This window comes from Alosa sapidissima, chromosome 11, assembly GCF_018492685.1.
Source record: "Alosa sapidissima isolate fAloSap1 chromosome 11, fAloSap1.pri, whole genome shotgun sequence".
Lineage (NCBI taxonomy): Eukaryota > Metazoa > Chordata > Actinopteri > Clupeiformes > Clupeidae > Alosa > Alosa sapidissima.
This window is the reverse complement of record NC_055967.1, coordinates 17594193-17599703: the sequence shown is the minus strand read 5'-3', so window position 1 is coordinate 17599703 and position 5511 is coordinate 17594193.

Sequence of the window (5511 nt, the reverse complement as noted above, 5' to 3'; positions counted from 1 at the left end):
GGAGAATGACTGAAGTGGTCATTGATTGGTTGAAATGTGGTGTTGTTTGCCTATTTTCTCTCGGAATTGCATCAGTAAGCGATGGCTCTTCAACAAAGAACTATTTTTCAAATGTTCTGTTTTCTGTTTTCCACACAACTGTTATGAAGGTCATGCCATTGACGTGTTGACCAAAGACGTGCTGGAAGCATTATTTGTAGTGTATTTGTGCATTTTTATACAAAGACAAAATGCCAGTACACAGAGTCAATAGAAACCCTCTCCCTGCTCGCTCTCTTGGGTGCGGAGCCTCAGTCAGCGTTGTTCTCTCAGAGAGAGATGGGGGTAGACAGAGCTAATGTTTCTTTGCCTTTTGATCTGTTGCCTAAATAATGAGATACTCATGAATAATAAATAAAATAATTCAGTCTGACCTCGCGGGAGGTTTTGGGGGGTGGGGGCAGCGATGGACTGAAGTGGTTGGGTGGTTGGGGGGGTGTACGGAGGAGGAGCCCCCAACCCCTCCAACCTATAAACCCCCAAACTTGTGCAAGGGAGTAGGAAAGAGAGCAACGATAACCCCCACCCACCACCCCTCCCCACCCCAACTCATTATCACCATCACAGCCTGCAGCCTCATGCAGAGCCTCTTTAATCAATACCAGATTACCAAGCACACAATCACATACATTAAGTACATGTCCAGGCAGGAAGAATCAATCCCTGATTAGTGAGCACCTGGACAACAGCAGGGTCTGGGGCTCGACCTGCCTGCCTGCTGGGTTGTCGGTCAAAGCAGACTGTGGGTTAGTGGTTCATTGAGTAGAAAATGGCTGCCGTTTGGAGTGGTGGAGTAGCCACTATCGGGGCGGGCGTCACTTCAGAGGACGAGCTGCACTTCAGACGCCACCAGAGGGGCTTTTTCAAGGCACGTCGCCATCAATTTTTCATCAACAGCTGGCTTTGAGGCTGCTGGGGCAAGAGTGGGGGCAAGGCAGGCCGGGTGCAAATCGAAGGCTTCTAACAAACACCAGAGCTTTCTTCTACACGAGACGATGGAGAGATGGGGGAGGGAGACGGAGAGAGAGAGAGAAAAACAAAGGATGAAAAGAAAGCAAGCAGGCCTGATGATTGTGTGTAGAGGTGGAACAAAGGGCCGTGTTTGTGGCGGTAGTTGTTGTTTGTGCCCTCTCGGCCTTGCCTTGCTGTCATCGAGATGCCCGCTGGAGAAACAGCCTCCATTAAAGGGCAACAGAGGTACAGACAGGCAGCAGACTGCCCCAAATACCCCATCCCCCATATGCACCCTTCACTGAGGGGCAATAGATAGGAAAGAGGACCTGCAGTCTCACATAGGGACCAACAACAGTCTGGTGTATTCAGATTCTGTTTTTTTATTATTAAAAGAAAGAGAGTGGGTTGGAAAGAAAGGAAACAATGTGATTTATCATAAGGTATCAGCTTTTTATAACATCTTATTATGGTGATTTATAATGTGATTTATCATAAGGTATCAGCTTTTTATAATATCTTATTATGGTGATTTATAATGAATTGCTTTATCTAGATGTCTTTGATGAATTGATTTATTGTTTATTTTTGTTTTATTTTAATTTTGTACCTAAAGTGTTGACTTGAAGGGGTCACCTTTCAATTAATTTATTAACTAATCAATTCAAGTGAGTTTGAACTTGTGAAATCCATGAGGTCTGTTAAGCCTCTGTAACCTGTGACCGTGAGAGGAAAAGAAGAGTTCAAGTGAGCGAAGCCATTAGAGGCAGACAAATCTCGGCATCCACCACCTGTGAGAGGCCAACAGATAAAAGGAGGAAACCAAGAGAGAGGAATCAAGAGAAAGCGAGCCCTTGGAAAAAGTTTTTTTAAGAAAAATGAACAGGAGACCCAGACAAAAGAGAGAATCCTAGACATGGGAAAACGTGAGAAGGCGGGGGTTGGGTCCTGTATGTATGACATCACTGTGTATCATCCCTGGGCCGCGTCTAGCTCGATGAGTCACCCGTCTGTGCCCTTCGTCTGCAGGCCAAACGTGAGAGCCAATGCTACATGCAGTAATCACACATCAGCTTTAATATCACAGCTATGATCCTCGACCGTCGAGAGATTGTAAGCATTCTCAGTTCAACATTTTCTAGAACTTCACAGAGAGCTACTTTGTCTCCCAAAAAAGGCATTGGGTTGAGCAGAAAGCATGTAGTAGAGCGGGGTTAAATCAAATCAGGTGTGTGTTATCGGAGAACGACCCCGGGCACATTAGATTATGGAGTCTGATTTGAAATTGGGTCCAGACTAATGGCTTGGAGCAGCAGTTTGGCATGCAGTGCAGTATTAGGACAAAGCGCCACACACTTCTCTCTAATCTTTTGATCTAATGGCAGGCAGTGTACAGTAGGTCAGATTCCAGGCAGACATTTGATCGATAGTCATAAGTAATTCATAAAGAGCTCAGGGTTTGAGACCATGCAGCATCTCAGGACTCGGGAGCTTTGTTGGCAGGCCTGTGATGTTGGAAGCTCGGCAGCGATGTTATTTAAAGCAAAAATAATCCCATTGGACATGCATTGTGTGGTGCTACTCTAGTCATTTCACTTTGCCCAAAAACAGAACTCCAGCAGAACAGCAGCTAGAACAGTCAGTAGCAGTGAGACTGGTGAAAATATCACTGCTAATGATTGACAAGGGAGAGAGGCACAAACAATCCAAGTGGTTGTATATTGCTACATCATATGAGTACATAAAATCCTATGCCTCAGGACGAAGGTCAGTCATGGTCACTCATGCTATACTTAAAGTACATTGGTCCTGTTTGTGTCTTATTAAGTCAGCATACTGAAGAAGTGCCCTCTGTCCGACACCAATTACCGGCTCATCCAAGCTTTAAACCTAGCCAAATGACCGTGACCCATGTAAACGCTCATCAGCCTTGCTCAGATGGGCAGATTTCTTGTGTGGCCAGACTTTCCTGGCTTCTCAAACTACTAGAACTACCTGAAAGTTATCAGTCAACTTAAAAACGCATCAAACATTGTTGCACAGACTGCTACTATTGCCTTATGGCTTTTGAAGTAAATCAAACAGATGAATGGTCTCAAGCTGTGTGTGTGTGTGAGAGTCTGTGTGTGTGTGTGTCTGTGTGTGTGTGTGTGTGTGTCTGGAGCGCTCGTAGCGGAGGTCTCTGGGAGTGACTGCAGATTTAATGAGAGATTTCCCGTCACCGCTAGCCTCCCGGGGGCGCCGCTCCCACCGTGACGCTAATGCAGCTTGACTTGTAGGGCCTTGTTAAGAGAGGCCTCCGCGCCGTGCCGCGGCCAAGGGCTACTGTGGAGCAGGGATCTGAGGAACAGCAGCGCCAGAGCAGAGATGGGAGGCTCTGGGATCTTTAAAACTTAATACTCACAGCAGTTTGGCTGGATTCAAATCCACACTTTACTCTTGAAATGTACACAGCCAGGACTTCTAAAAGGGAAATTAAAGTTTAACACCAACAAGCCCTCCGCTCCTCTCTCTCTCTCTCTCTCTCTCTCTCTCTCTCTCTCTCTTGTTATTTCTCTGTCTTGTTATTTCTCTCTCTCATTCTGTCTCTCCCTTTCCTCTCACTTTATTTCTGTCTCACACTCTCAGACAGCAATGTGAAATGTATTAACTTTTTAGTTTATCACCACGCTATAATCCCTGATTACTTTTGTCCTTAAAATGTTTCACTCATGTAGCTCATTAAAACGAGGATTCCATTTCACATGCTGTTGTGTCCATCATCTCAGGCATTGGCAGATTTAGCATGTCTTGCTGTTTTGCCTAAAAACTACCCAAAAGGGCAGGATGGTCAGAAGTCTGAAGTTCTTGCTTGTCCTGCTGCGTCCAAGTAAAATGTGTGTGAGTAAGGGCTTCTGCACTCCCAGTTTAATGAATGGAGAGAGGCAGAGAGGGCGGAGGACTGTGCCTGCACCTTCAAACAACTAGAGCATGAACGCAGCGCTTCAGAGGGGAGATGGAGGAAAGACCGAATTGGCCGGCGACCAAGCGGAAGTCGGCCAATCAGAGGGCCAGTTATCGAGGTCACTGGTACCACTGGAGAAGTTTGTTGCTCTCGTGATAGACTGGCAGCCTAAAAACAGAAAGTTCTTCTACTTCTGATTTGTACTTCTCTTTGGGAGACGGGTGATAATGAAGGTTGTCCGTTTGTTAGAGAAGAGAGCTGCCAGGTCACCTCCGGTCATTAGCCTCCCAATGAAACTGAACAGATTCAGTGGGCGTTGTGTCCTTTCTGTCCACTCCGAACTTTCTCTAGAAGAGATCTTTGAGATAACAAGAGAAGTCAGTTTGTCTATTGTACTGTATTATGTTTTTGTATTGCCATTGAATATCCCTTGTGGGGAGTGGTCACCTCATTATGGATACATCAAGAGACGGACTAGCCGCTGTGTTTTGTTTACCTTGAAACAAGCTGCAGTTGTTTTTTGTCCTGTAATGGAAAGACAACATGAGGAGAGTTCATCTTTAGGGCTCCTCTTGTTTTTTTGTGTGTGTGTGTGTGTTATGAGAAGTGCATCGTAACTGTTTGATGTGTGGTATGAATGTAGTGTTTTTGATGTGAAAAGTTTGATGTGTGTGTGTGTGATGTGTGTTTTGTGAAGGCATACCTCCATCAAACTCGGAGGTTCAAAGGAAACAGAAGTAGAACAAGCAGCGTCTGATGTTAACACACATTCTCACACAACCTCTTTGTCTCTCATTCTCTCTCTCTCTCTCTCTTTCCCCCTGTATCCCTCCCTCTTTCTCTTTTATGTGTAGAGTTTGCAGCTCTCTGTCCATCTCAGTCCTCCTGCATTGCTCATGGAAATCCCGGCTGCCTCGTCTGCCTTGAGGCTGGAGGCTTCTTAATCTCAGCTGCCTCGTCTGCCTTGAGGCTGGAGGTTTCTTAATCCCAGCCTGCAAGCCGGTCCATATGACAGTAGCAGGGGAAGTAGTGGGGGCGGTGTATTGGGGGGGTATTTGTTTAAACTAGAAGAGGGGGTATTGGGGGGGGGTATTTGTTTGAACTAGGGCTGTCAATCGATTAAAAAAATTAATCTAATTAATTAAATACTCTGTGATTAATTAATCTAAATTAATCGCATATATATATTTTTTGCTGTGAAAGTATTTTAAATATTTAAATTCAAATGAGTAATTGAATAATCAGCATTAGTGACATTAAAGTTCAAAAACTCTTTTATTATTATTTTCACTGTTCAAATAATGGCCATAATAATCTATGATATGACCTAATATGCTGAGGAAATAAATTCAAAAGTGCTTCGGGAAGAAGTTTTTTTTGTTCACATACAAGGCATTTCAGGCCACAGATATAACCTAGGGTACACAATGAAAATAAATTAACACTCCCCTCAATGTCAACACTTGCAGACATTGCAAAGGACTTTATTTTCAACACTTTATTTTTGTCAACACCATCAGGCCGCTTTTTAAAAGTAAATGTTCCAATCAATGATCTAGGCAGCACGTTTTCTTCTC